Raw genomic sequence first — 13,986 nt, forward strand, 5'->3', positions numbered from 1 at the left:
ATGTTCCTCTTGAGGAAAAGTGGTCCTCTCCACTGTTAGAAGCCTACCTGTCGGTATCCACCAGCAGGCACAATATTTTTCCCCAGACACACAGACCCATTGGTAACAGGCATTTTTGAGAAGCCAAAGACTATACAGGGCAAGTCCACAGCTATGCATTTCTTTTGCCTCGAGCCAACAGAACTTGGCTCTTGAGCTTGACAAATAGTTAGCACTTATAAACACATACATACACACACACTGAGAAGTTCTCTTTAGACAGACTACTTCAGTTCAAATCCTGACTCTACCACTTATTAGCTTTATGATCTGAGACATCTCTTAATCTCTGTTCTCTCATCTATAAAATGGGCTTAACAATAGTACCTATCTCATAAAGTTGTGGTGAGGATTACATGAGCTAATCTGTGTGAGTGGTCAATAACTGTTAGCTATTACTATCTCTTTTGAGTCTCACTATAATTCCATGAAGTAAAGCTAGGTAATCATTAACATCTATTACTAATAAGGACACTGAGGCTCAGAGAGGAAATACTTGCCTAATTTTCACACAGAACAGGACACAAGGCAGGATCTTAAAATAGCCCAGTCTCCTCAACAAGCTGCACAAAGCTCTCCACGATCAGCTGACTGCCTACCTCTCTGGCCTCAGGTCCTTCCAGTCTTGCTTTGAACATAAAATTGTGCCCACCACACAATTTCCTGCCCTTAACTTTCTGATCCCTATTCATCCATCAATCTCCTCTCAAGTGCTGCCTCTTCCAGGAAGCCCTTGGCATTTGATCCCCCTTCCCCTCATGACCCCACCTCCTTCCTCTCTCCTTACATCTATTAACAACACATTGCATGGTAATCACAGAGGTTTGTCTTCCCCATTGATTTCTGAGCCTAAAACAATTTCTGGCATATGATAAACACTCAGCAAGTGTTTGTCCAATGAACTCTTGCCTCCAAACTTGATATTCTTCCCACTAGTGCATGCTTCCCCTTTTATCAACAAACGTTCACTATTTAGTAATAGTCTAAAAAGAGGAGAAACAAAAATCAACCAATCATACTGCATTTAAATATTAAGACTAACACTTGGTCATCGTAACTAGAAATAGTGAAACACACAAATACACCATTCAAAGACCTGACCCCTCCCTTGTGCCTTTGGTCTCAAAGGAAAGAGACCAAACCCACATCTATCAAGGACTCTGCCTAGGCTCCATTAACCCAGTGAGAAGGACCTGCACTTGCCCTAAGAAGAAGACAGGTTCAAAGATCTCATACCCTAACACTCCCAGGGGAAATGCCTTCAGGAGTTTTGCGTTACCTGTTGCTCCCTGCGCACCACATGTCAGCCCAAGACTTGCTTTCAGTTCTTGACTGCTCAGAGAGTGATCCTGGGGAAAGCTTATCAGAGAAGGAAAAAGCAAGCACATCCACTCCATCCTCACTTCCTCACACACCAAGCAAACCCTAGTGCTCAGCTGTATGGTAGGGTCACACGTGTCCCTGCAGAATCTGGCAGCTAGAGCCACATCTCCCCACACCCTTGGTTCCCAGCCACCACCCAGATCATGTGGGGAAGCAAGTGTCTTCTCTACATCTAGGCATCTCTAGTAACCAAGGCAAATCTCCCCAGTGGCTCTCCCCGAGGAACTCTGGGTATAGATCAAGTTTTCCCTCTGGTCTGGATAAAGCAGACAACACTCAGGAAAACATAAACACAGACCTAGAAACACACAAACACAGTTGTGTGTACTTGTGTTTGACCCTGACTACTGAAGCCACCCAGTTTCTTGCAATTTGTCCATAAATGATTGTTTTGTGGCCCAAGCCTCCCTGCTTGTCCCCTGAGGAAATTCAGGGACTGATAACCACAGCAGCACATACGGAGCACAAGACATTCAACAAATCACTACCCAAATTCAGCATGCACTGAATCTTAAACTCAATTCTGGAGATTTGAAAAAAAAGTCTTAATATCTTTCTGGATCTAAGCTCAATCACTTGCCAAAAACATCCCTGGTCCTTTACTGAAAAATGGTTACTTAGCTCCAAAGCAGAGCATATTTATCCTTTTGGAATAATACGGCTCCAAGTGGTCCAGTCCATAAATTAGGATATGGAGTCACTATTTTCCTATACATCTGTTCCTTCTTGTAGAAGTCTTGAATTAAATAGCAGCCCCATCTCTATAAGAACTTTTTACAAAAAGCTTTAAAATATATTACTTTATCTGGACCCATAAGTCCAAAGGATTGTGCCTTCAATCAAATCCATCTTCCATAACTTGGGCAGTGTTTTTGTTTGTTTGTTTGTTTTTAAAGATTTCATTTATTTATGTGAGAGAGAGAGAATGAGAGAGAGAGAGAGAGTGAGAGAGAGAGAGCGAGGTGGGGGGGGGTTCAGAGGGAGAAGCAGACTCCCCACTGAGCAGGGAGCCCGATGTGGGACTCCATCCTGGGACTCCAGGATCATGACCTGAGCCGAAGGCAGTCGCTTAACCAACTGAGCCACCCAGGTGCCCTAACTTGGGCAGTGTTAATCATTTCCATAATTTAGGCTGTTTGTCCTAAAGAGAAATCCAGTTATCTCACTCACAAGATTGAGTTTGGCCTGGTTTCACCATTGGGCTTCAGCCCAACACATGAGCAGCCCCTCCAGCCACAACTTCTCGGCCCTACATGCCAACACCATGGTCTCTCCCCTGGTATCCCATGCCCTTCCTGCCTCTGTGCCACTGAACACAAAAGTCCTTGAACCTGTCCTTTCTACTCCATCCCCTTCTCAATCTAGCAAACTCCTCGTGGGCCACGGTTCCACCTCATTTGTCACCCTCCAACGTTCCCAGGCAGTGCTCTCTACAATCTCACAACAAGCTGTATGTATTTCCACTAGAACATTTACATTGAACTGTAAGAACTTTTTACCATTGTCGCCCTTATCATGGGCATTTTCTTGTTCTTTTTTTAATCCCCAGAATCTGGTTGTCAACCTAATGATTAGATAAAAACCCTATAAAAGAGTGGGGCAACTATCATCAGCCCCTGTTTTCTATAGGTAGAAGTGGAAGCACCTGTAAAATTAAGAGATTTGAAGAAGTACAGCTGGATAATGGCAAAGCTTGTACAACGGGAACTCTCAGGAGCCAACAGAGGCATCGAGGGGGAAGAGAAGAGAGAGGGAAGGAACGGACACCGAACAGCGACTCTGTGCAAGACACAATGTTAGACCTTTTAATATATCCATTATCTGATTGATTCCTTAGAGCCACTTTGTGAGAGATGGAAGACAGATGCAATTTTTTCAGAAAAGAAAACTCAGATTCAGAGGGGTTAAGTTACTTGTTCAATTACACAATTAATAAATGGATCCCAGGTTTAAACTCAGTACTGTCTGACTGCAAAGCCAAATTGATTCCACGACAGTGGCCTCTGTAGGGAACATGCACTTCCAGACTCACACATGGACACAATCCAGAAACACTTTCCTTGCTATAGCCCCTCCCCTATCACCATGCTGGCCACTGTGCTTCCCACGATTCTGGCTTCTGACTTTCCACCTATGACTGCACCTCATCCATCTGCTACTTACCTTCTAGCAACAACACAGGGATTATATTTGCAGAAAGGTGGTATGATGCTATTTCAAAAACACCTACATATGCATGCTATCAGAGTAAAAAAGTGTCATATTTAAGTGGTCTGAGTAGGGTACCTGGTACAAAGAATTCTGTAATAAATCTCTACAACATGTACAATATGAAGACCAACTTTGTTTTTACTTAAGTTCTTCACATATTCCTTCTCATTTATCAAGTTATAATACCCCAAAATAAAATGCAATTGGGGTCTTCCAGAAATTAAGCATAAAGAAATAATTACTTGACAGTTCTCTAGATCATATTTCACTTATTCTGGTCCCAGGCAATCCTGCTTCTTAATTGCCAAGTAGGCACCTGTCTCCTTAGGCTATGGTATGTTAGGAAAACCAGATTTTTCTCCTGAAAGACTTATATCAAGTCCATCATTACTGTTTCTATGGTAACAGAAATGTTCCAGGTTTCCTAGAACAGTCCCAGTTTCAAATATAATAACCTGTTATGAGCCTTATGCCAAGCAATATGCTTCAATACAGGATTCGGTAAATGTGGATATAACATCCTCCCTCTAAAGAATACCCAGAAAGAGGCAGTACTTGTAAGGGGACAGAGCACAGGTTTTGAGCCAAGGGAAGTAACTGGAATTCAAATGTTTGTTTTGCCATTCACTAACTGTTGACCTTGGGCAATGTACTTAACTTCCCTGCTTCCATTTCCTCATCGGTAAAATAGGTAATCATCATCTAGTTCAGAGAACTGTCCTTCCAATTAGATGAGCAGTGGCCTGGCAAGGGACTGACACATAGTATGTACTCAATAGATAGTAAGCATTCTTTTTATCACCATGTTCTTGTTATTATTCATAACATCCCCAAAAGGAATGGAAAAGATACAGTTTCTCTCTTCTAAGCAAAAGACCATAAATGATGTGATTTACCTGATGTAAACAGAGCAACTACCTTACTTCCTAAGACACAGCACTTCAGTTACTATATTACAGCCCAGGATTGATACTGAAATGGGGTGTTAAATTGCTGACTCATCACTTTGTAATCCAGTCTCACCCCCAGATATTTCCTGCAAGACTTAAACTTAATGACTGCTGTCTCTAGGTAATAAAATTTCCTGAATTTCATGCAACAAGTTCATTTTCAAGTATTATCTTGTATGGTCAAAACATTTGCCAAGCTATGCATCCTCATCCTGCATCTAGAACTGTTTTTAGCTTCTTCCTTCCACGAACGAGAGTGGAAAGCTATGAGGATGGGTGAATGTGACCTTCTCCTACTTTACAGACAATGAAAGTGACATTTTTGCTTGGAAAGATTATCTTCTAATGATCCAAAGCATGGGCTCTAGAGTCAGACTGCCTAGGTTCAAATCCCTGTTCCTCCTCTTATTAGCTATGTCATCTTGGGTAACTTATTTAACATCTGTGCCTTAATTTCATCATCATCAAAGGGGAAAAATAATAGTACTCAAAATAGTATCAATAATAGACTACTGCGAGGATTAAATAAATGGATGCAGGTACAGTGCTTAGAACAGTGCCTAGTACATAGTAACTGCTCAGATATGATCATCATTTACTTGCCTCACGGGACTTAAAAAAGCAATCTGAAGCAACTAGATATAATGAAATATGTTATATTAGCAACAAAGGACGTACCAGATCAGACAAAAATACTTTTGAAATAACTTTTGAGGAAGATGAATCCTACCTAAACAATTACTATCCCCAGGGGCTGTCCATGCAGTCGATCCATAGCATTTGCCCCTGAATGCCTGTGGTTTCAACTATTCACAAGGCATCTTGAATACATGTCACATAGAAACAGTAGTTACATCAAAAATGGCACCAGACAGGTATGAGGTGGTGAGCCCTTGGCTGATGAGTCTAGCCAACCACCCAGCAAAAGCATCTCAATCCATTTTTGCTGTTTCATTGATTAAATGTGACCTCATTTAATGCTCAGAGCAACTTTGTGAGGTAAGTATGATCATTCCCATTTTAGACACACAGGAGAAATGATATGCCCTGGAGACAGTTGCAGACTTGGGGTAGCAAATGTCTCAGGATGCACACCGTGAGCATGTGCCAAGACGGGAAATGTGAAATAACCCTAGAACCCACTCCAACAAGGGTCAAAGAATTAAACTGAAAATGGAGACCCCTTACTCCTAAAACTCAAATGACTAGTCTAAAACAAGCAATGGTAAAGAATCTTCCCTAATAAATCTAACATTACATAGTTCAGTCTTTCTCCCAGTGCAGATTGCTGGTGCAAGGGGTGGGAGTGGCTGAGGCATGGATCTGACTGAGCCACTTGGCTTGGCCTGGGATCCAGCCCCTGCCCTCAGCCTCGCAGCCCTATGTTTTAATCAGCTGACTCAGCCAGTGGCAGGAGAGCCCAGGCGCCTGTGGCCGTGAGTAATGGTGGCACAAAACACATCTGTCTAATCAGAAGCTGATGGCATCAGTTCCGTCAAGATTTATGGTAAAACAATGCTTCTGCAAGGGAAAAAAGAAATGTCTAGTCACTCAGATGTTAAGCAATGCCTGTCTTTCTCCCTCTGACTTGGAATGCAAATTTGTGGAACTGTTTACTGGGTCTTATACTCCTACCCCTCAAGTATTTCTTGGTGCTTTTACAGAAAAAGAAGACTTATCTAGAAATGATAAACCAAATCCATTTCTACTAGTAGTGGCTTTGAAGTGTCTAGAAAATATGGCATTAGGAAATGCTTTTATTTTGGCCTTTTAAAAAAATCTCTATTGTGATTATACAGGATAATGCACAGGAAAGTGTTTTCATAGGGTGTAAGTAAACATTTCACATATATAAAGACACCACTCCAACCACCTGGCAGTCACTGTACCATATATTTCAGCAAAAATTTCATTTCAGAAGAATCATTCATTCTTTCATTTGTTCATTTATTAATCCATTAAAAATACTAAGTTCCCATTGAGTGTTAGGCAATGTAAATGCAGAATGAAACTAGACGGTCTAAGTCTGTGGGGGCTCAGTCTTTTCCCAAATTGGTCTTTTCATCTCCATTATATTCCAGCCACACCTGGTACTCTCTGTTCTCTCCTGTCTCTCTCCCTCCTTCCTCCCTGAATCTCCCTCTCCTTGAGCTCTGAGCCACTCAAGAGTGTGCTTCTCCCACATTCTGCAAAAGTCATGGCACAAGGCCAAGTACACACATAGCCTTATTGCTAGAAATAACCTGCTTTCACTATACACTTGTCAACCAACGTTCCCCAAAGTTACTAAAAGTAGTTCTCCCTCCCAAAAATCTAAGGAGGTTTTAGATTAATAGTAACAAATAGATGAGCAGAAACAATTCTCCTCTCAATGATCTATGGATCGTGTCTTCTGCATGAGGGTGTCAGCTGGGGAGACGCTTAGAATATCATGAGGGGCACCAAAAGCTGGAAGCAACAGAAAGTGGAAACATTTTCCCCACACCTGATTTATCTGGATGTGGTAATTCTCCACCAAAGTTCCATCTGGGCAGACATAGATGAAAAACGACCAGAATCATAGATTTTTAAGACTCGAAGGTACCTCCTCTGGTCCCAATCCCTCCACTTTATAAAGAAACCAAGGCTCAAGGAGAAGATATGGCTAAGATTACACAGCTGGTCTTTGGAGCAGGAACAGAAGCTGAGACACCTGCCTCCCAATGCAGGGCCCCTTCCGGAACTGCCAGGATCTGAGAGCATGCATGCCTGGGAGCAGCCCTTGAGGCAGTGGCTCAAGGGCCGGTATTCAGCCATGCCCCTACAAGCACCCTGTCTTTCCAGCTACTCTCACTGCTTCTTCCTTGTACACCTCTACATTGCTTAAGGCAATTAGAGAAAGCCCTGGGATTCTAGGATTCTCTGTGTCAATGAACAGCTCCCTTGAATGGCAAGCCTGCTTTTATTCTGTGAAATGGGACTATTTCCTGTCCTTTTTTCAGTTCAGAATTGTGATGACAATCGACGAGATGTTAGCCATCAAGGAATCACATTTTTCAAAGAAAACTTAGAGTAGGAATCCAACAGAGCATTTGCATTATAGTTAAGCCCTACTGAAATGTTAAGCCCATGAGTTAGATTCCAGCACTTTATAAAGACCTACAATACTTTTGATCTTTCTACATTTAAACATCTTTTTAAAAATAGCATATACACTTGCATGCAATTCAAGTAACAATCACACCTGACACTTGGTCCTCAAGAGTGACTCTGGTAGGGGAAGGTAGAAAAGGTGTCATTATCTCCAATTTACGGAAGGGAAAACCAGTTCAGAGAAGCTACCTGTCTTGCCCAAAGTCACACAGGTAATAAAATGCAATGCAGGAGCAATGATCTTATCTAAGGCTCCTCCCTGTGCAATTTAGCTTTAGTTTTCTGCTCACATTTTGCACTTCAACAACACTGAAGAGCTACCTTTTCAGTTACATTTGAGACATTTAAGACACATGAGTCATTTCACAAGAAACACAGCTTGATCCTGAATGCCAGCAACAGCCCCACACACAGCAGGCACTTCCCTCTGCTGGAAACTCCATGACACCAGGGAATTCATTATGAGGCGGGTAGACTTTGGGGTTCACAAACAGGATTAACCTTTATGATGATCTTACTTATTTTTTATAAGTTCTTTTTTTTAAAAAAAAGATTTTATTTATTTGTTAGAGAGAGAGCGGGAGAGAGAAAGAGCATAAGCAGGGGGAGCAAGAGGAGAGAGAGAGAAGCAGGCTGAGCAGGGAGCCTGATGCGGGGCTCCATCCCAGGGCCCTGGGATCATGACCTGAGCTGAAGGCAGATGCTTAACTGATTGAGCCACCCAGACACCAGCGATTCTTTTTATTTTTTTTAAGTTATTTATTTATTTTTTAGCAAGCTCTACACCCAACGTGGGGCTCGACCTCACAACCCCAAGATCGAGTCACATGCTCTTCTGACTGAGCCAGCCAGGGGCCTCATCGTTTGTTCCCTTTTTTTTTTTTTTTTTTTAACTTTACTCATATAGACACAGAGAAAAAGATTCGGAAGGCTAGCTCCCAAGTTTTGCCTTAGTTATTTCTGAGTATGGATGTATTCTTCTTATTATTAATCTGTATTTTGTTTTTTTCTACAATGAATATATATATAGCTCTGGTAATAAGAAAACAAATAATGATCTCACATGTCACTTGTATGTGTCATCTTAAAAGAGCTGAACTCACAGAAACAGAGAATAGAATGGTGGTTGCCAGACACCAGGGAGTGGGAGAAATGGGGAGATGTTCATCAAAGGGTACAAACTTCCAATTATAAGATGACTTAAGTTCTGAGGATCTAATACACAACATGGCAACTATAGCTAACAATGCTGTATTATATATTTGAAAGTTGCTAGAGAGTAATACTTAAATGTTCTCACTACAAAAAAATAGTAGCAATATATACACGTATGAAATCATCATGGACTCAAAATGTTATATTCCACTTACATCTTAATAAAGCTGGTGGGGGGATCAAACAATAAAGATTTTTTTTTTTTTTAAACACACTCTTCATTCAGATAAATAGGAAAGGGGTTATCTCCACAAGGGGTTGGGAAGCTCTATTACTGTAAACTAAGTGCATGAAAAACATAAATAGTACCCAAACCCCCAGAGCAGAACCTTTGCCCTACTTCTCCATTTGATACTCTCAGCTCCCAAGAATATAAAACAATATGCCAGGACACCAATTTTACACAAATATTTTGGGGAAAAAACTTGTTTTATATATTGAAACCAAGTTCAACATATGAAACCACATGAAAAAAAAATCACATAAATTCCTAAAACAATTTTCAATCTTGCTGGGGTCAATACCCCAACCCCTAGAAGGGCTTGTCAGTTTCGTTATTGGAGATTCTTCTATGGAGAAGTTTGAGAAGCCCTAAGGCAAACAGTACCATCTTATTTACCCCCCTTTTTGAGAGAGACTAAGTCACTTTTCCTGTTAGTTTAAAAAAAAATCAATTTTTTCTTCATCTACTATAACTTTAAAATTCTTTATAAAACAGGTGGCAGAAAACATATTAGCAGGCAAATCTGGAAGCTCACAGGGACATAGTTCACTCTACCTCCCTTGCCCAGAGGGGAGAACTGCCTGGCCTGGCACCCTGGGTTCTGAGGATGGTGGGGCCCGGGCTGCCCCATTAAGGCAGGATAGCAGACCGCTCTGCACAAGGTGCTAATTCATTCATTCCACAAATGTTTATTGGGCAAAGCCTGAGAAAGGCCTCTTAGGGGACAGTGGGATCATTCACAAGCCAACGGTCAGGTCCAACGGATCAGATGTGGACAATCAATCTTTCATTAGCTCAAACCACCTCTAGGATAAAGCAAACAGGGCGCCCGCCCCACTCACTCACTAGCAGCTGCGGGGAATCAGGCAGGCGTTCTGGAACAGGACTGCTACTTGAGAGAGGCTAAGGCAGTCCCTAATTCCCACCAGAATGACCGAAACTCCTGCACCATAAATGGCGTAACTCCTCTAAAAATGCTTTGAACAGTGTCTGACACCTACTGAGAACTCAGTAATAATCATTCTTGCTGTTATGATTCCAGCTTGCCCTTACTCAAGCAGCACCAGAAAAGGTGGAAAGAACACAGGTTTTAGAATCACAGAGACTAGATTTGAATCCCAGCTATGTTGCTTACTAGCTATGTGGCTAAGGGAAGCAATCTTTCTAAGCCTCAGTTTCTCATTTGTAAAATGGGGTAAATGTCAGTATATCTTTCCTCATGTGGCTTTGTGAGAACTAAAGACACATGATATGCAAAGAAGAATGTCTGGCCCATAAATGCCCAATAAACACAGTCAATATTGTCACTGCCCTGCCTCCTTCCCCACCACTCTCGACAGGTCCTGGCATCTGATTTCACCCAGACACCACATTAAGGGGGCAGAAGGACTACAGGGGTAAAGGGAGGGGAGGGAGCACCTGGAGACCTTCCACAGTAACCCCTCCCCCCCAATCAAAGTCCTCAATTCCTTTCAGTCATCCTCCGTTTGGCTGCTGGGGCCACCATTCCCTCCCTGGGAATGGCTGCCAAGAAGGGGACAGGAAGCTGGACAGCAGTTTGAGTCCATCTACCTTCCCATGTCTGTCTGTCTGAAGCCTACTGGGCTTCTTCTGCACATCCCTGCCAGGCTGTATGGGTCAGGAGGCTGAGAGTATGATCCACAGTCTGCTCTTATCCAGGCTTCCATCTCAACCCAGAGCCCAGAGCTCTAGGGGCTGCTGGTCACAAACCAGCACTAAATGAAAATGAGCACTTTTCATTCGGACAGAAAATGGAGCCCCTGAAAGTCCAAGGGGATTTATAAAGGCAGGAGGGAGGAAAGGGAAGAGGGAGGAAACAGGATGGGTGGGGAGAGAGGCCCACTGCTGATGGAGCCCTATGTCCTGGTTGCTGAAGCAGTTGGTTTTCCATCCTGGAAGATGATAAATCCCATTCCTGTGGTTTAGAACTCACGACGGGACGAGGTCTGGGTGTAGGAAAATAATTCCAAAACAAAAACTGTTGTTTTCCAAGTAAAAATCATCAGCCCCCAACTCCCCCTTCCCAGCACCCCACCTGTAGATAGGTCCTAACGCCCTACTTTACTTCACCTGAGCAACCTGGGGGCGGTTACTCTGCGGTCAGGTCCCGCCAACAGCCAGCCCAAAGCCCAGGGTCAGTCCTCAAAAGCCCCGGGAAACGCGACAGCCCAGCAGAACCCCCGCCTACCGGGTACCTCGGCTTCCTGAAGACTGAGCTCCCTGGGCAGCGGAGCTGGCTCTTATAGGTGGGGATCTGAAGAAGGGAGCTTGCCGGATGCCAAAACGCTGTTCGCGGTTTAGAACTCAGAACACGACAAAGCATCAGTCAACATCAACACCCCCTCATTTAACAGAGACCCGGAGAGGGAAAGAAAGTTGCCCGAGATAACACAACGAATGGGGAGAGAAATAGAGACTAGAACCCCGCTGCTGTGAGTCGCAGCGGGGCAGGGAGAGCGTCTCGCCGCCTCCCGCGTCCTCGAGTCCGCAGACCCAGCAGGGTGATGCAAACCCCGAAACCCTCGGCGCGGCGCGTTACCTTCCTCCGGACCCGGCTCGGGGAGCCTTCTCTCCCCGAGAAAGCGCGCCCGGGCTCCGCCCCGCACCGGTCCAGGTGTTGCCCCGCCGCTGTCAGCGCCGGGCTGCGGGTGCAGGCTCCCCCCTGCGGGCGGTGGGCGGGCACGCAGGGGCGGCTCCCGGGCGCGCGGACCAATGGCGTGGCGCCCGTGCCCCGCCCCGCCCCGCCCCCGGCGCGCGGGCACTCCAGCCGGCGCCCCTGCCCTTCTCCCACTGCCCGGCGCTGGTGCTGTTTCTTCTCTCCCCCTTGGCCCTCCCCGCCCGGCCTCCTCAAGTGCACCTTGGCCTCAAACAACTTTTCTACTGTGCACATAAAGAGTTCAGCAGTTATTTTTTGACCGCTGTGCGTTAGGAGTCCCCGAAGCCCAAAAAGGTGGCGCGCAAAGAACCCCTCCGTTCAGAGAGCGAGGTCAACCATCACACCGGAAAGCGGGTGGGATCAAGATGCTTTAACCGCTCTGGACGTATAAAATAGATAAAAATACTTCACAAGTTGTTAAGATTAAATGTAGTGGTGCTTTAAAAGTAGCCAATAATACCTGGATTATATCAGGGCCAATTTAAAAATGTTACCAATGATGGGGCCAGCTCAAGCAAACTTCTGGAAGAGGTAAACCTTAAGGCCTTCTCCTTTCTCCTCATCTCCCCCATTTGTGTTGTCCATCCAACTGAGGGTGGCCCAGGTCTGCCTTCAGTTCTTCCAAAAATCTTCCTTCTCTCAAACTTGCAAATGCTGATCCCCAAGGACCTCAGTGCTGGGTGCTGGGTGCTGGGCTGCTCACCTGGCCCAGGAATCCCTGCGCTGCGTTATGTGTGTATTCTGGCTTTCACCCAAGCTTTGAGAGTCTCCTCTGTCCCTGTGCTGGGTGGGCACTGGGGATGCAAAAGAGGAATAATCACTCATCTTGCCTTTGAAGAGACATATTTGCAAATAATTTCAATTTAGTGTAATAACAGCTAGAATAGGTGTGCAAAGTGTTGTAGAGTCACAAACACTGGAAGAGGAGGCGACGTTTAAATACAGACGTGACCAAGGTAAGTCTTGAAGGAAGGCTGTAAGCGAGGCAGACGGGGGAGCTGCAGAGAAGCAGGCAAGGACATACAGATGCCTGTCCTATGTTGCACAGGGGGTGTGACGGTGAGACAGAGATGAAGCTACAGAGGTAGATGCAGAAGAGGAGCCATGCCTGCCTTGCTGTGTCCATTGGTGAGGGCAGCTGGTGAATGGCTTTAAGCAGGGGAGTGGTCTGACCTCATGTATCTGCTATCTCACTTTCAATGTTGTTTGTGTGTGCCTTGGTTATCTCCTTCCTGCCCCTCTCCAACGGGGAAGGCAGGCCCTGGATCTTGCTCACCTTTGGGTGCCCTGCATTCTTGGTACAAGGCTTTGAAGGAACTCAATTCTCCCTGTTCCAAGTGTCACTCCTCCCAGAAGAGAAATAGCAACACCTGCTAGGGAGGGTGTACGGAGTCTCACTTCAGGCTCTGGGCAAGACAGGTGGGGGAGAAATTTTGAGGAAGAGTCTTGCTGGGGCCCTCATTGCAAAAGGTCAGAAAGCTCAGAGGTTAAAAGCTGGAGCCCTGACATTAAATGGCCAAAGTTCAAATACTGCCCCCCCTCCACTTCCTAACGGGACCTTCAGCCAGTTACTTAACCTCTCTGTGCCTCACTTGGCTCATTTGTAAAAGAGATGGTGATAATGCTCCTCTCTAAGGCTACTGTGCAGGTTAAAATGAGAAAGTGGATAGCAGAGTGCCTGGCACAGAGGAAGTACTGAATAAATCTTAGTTAACATGATCATATCAAATCAGCAGAAGCTTGTTCCTCTTAACCTATTGTAGTAGACTGCCATTCTTCAAAATACTTTGCATGTAAATGACATGCAAATTTCACAAAAATTCTCTGTTGATATTGAAGGGAAAAGCAAGGGGATAGGGATAATGCAGTGCAGGGTTTAGTGTACAGATGGTGTGTGTCCTGACCTTAACACTGGACTCCACCGCGGAACCAGCCGGTTGACTTAGGACAAGTCACTTGACCTCTGTAGGCCTCTTTTCCTCTTTATAAAATAGAAATAGAGTTGGCCCTTGAACAACATGGGTTTGAACTGCACAGGTTCACTAATACACAGATTTTTTTTATATAAATACAGTACTATAAATGTATTTTCTCTTCCTTACAATTTTCTCAATAACATTTTCTTTTTTCTAGGTTCCTTCACTCTAAGAATACAG

At 44.4% G+C, this 13,986-nt stretch overlaps 1 protein-coding gene across 6 annotated transcripts in view; it reads right to left on the reverse strand.

Moving 5' to 3' along the window:
- Positions 1-11,830, reverse strand: part of SYTL2 (synaptotagmin like 2) — a 118,135-nt gene extending 106,305 nt beyond the window's left edge. For all 6 annotated transcript variants that reach the window (XR_004298021.1, XM_032393511.1, XM_032393510.1 and 3 more), the window contains exon 1: positions 11,714-11,830. The gene's annotated coding sequence lies outside the window, so the exon portion shown is untranslated. The remainder of the gene's footprint in view (positions 1-11,713) is intronic.
- Between the last annotated feature and the right edge of the window lie 2,156 nt (positions 11,831-13,986).

Source organism: Phoca vitulina, unplaced genomic scaffold (genome assembly GCF_004348235.1).
Source record: "Phoca vitulina isolate PV1807 unplaced genomic scaffold, GSC_HSeal_1.0 scaffold74, whole genome shotgun sequence".
NCBI lineage: Eukaryota > Metazoa > Chordata > Mammalia > Carnivora > Phocidae > Phoca > Phoca vitulina.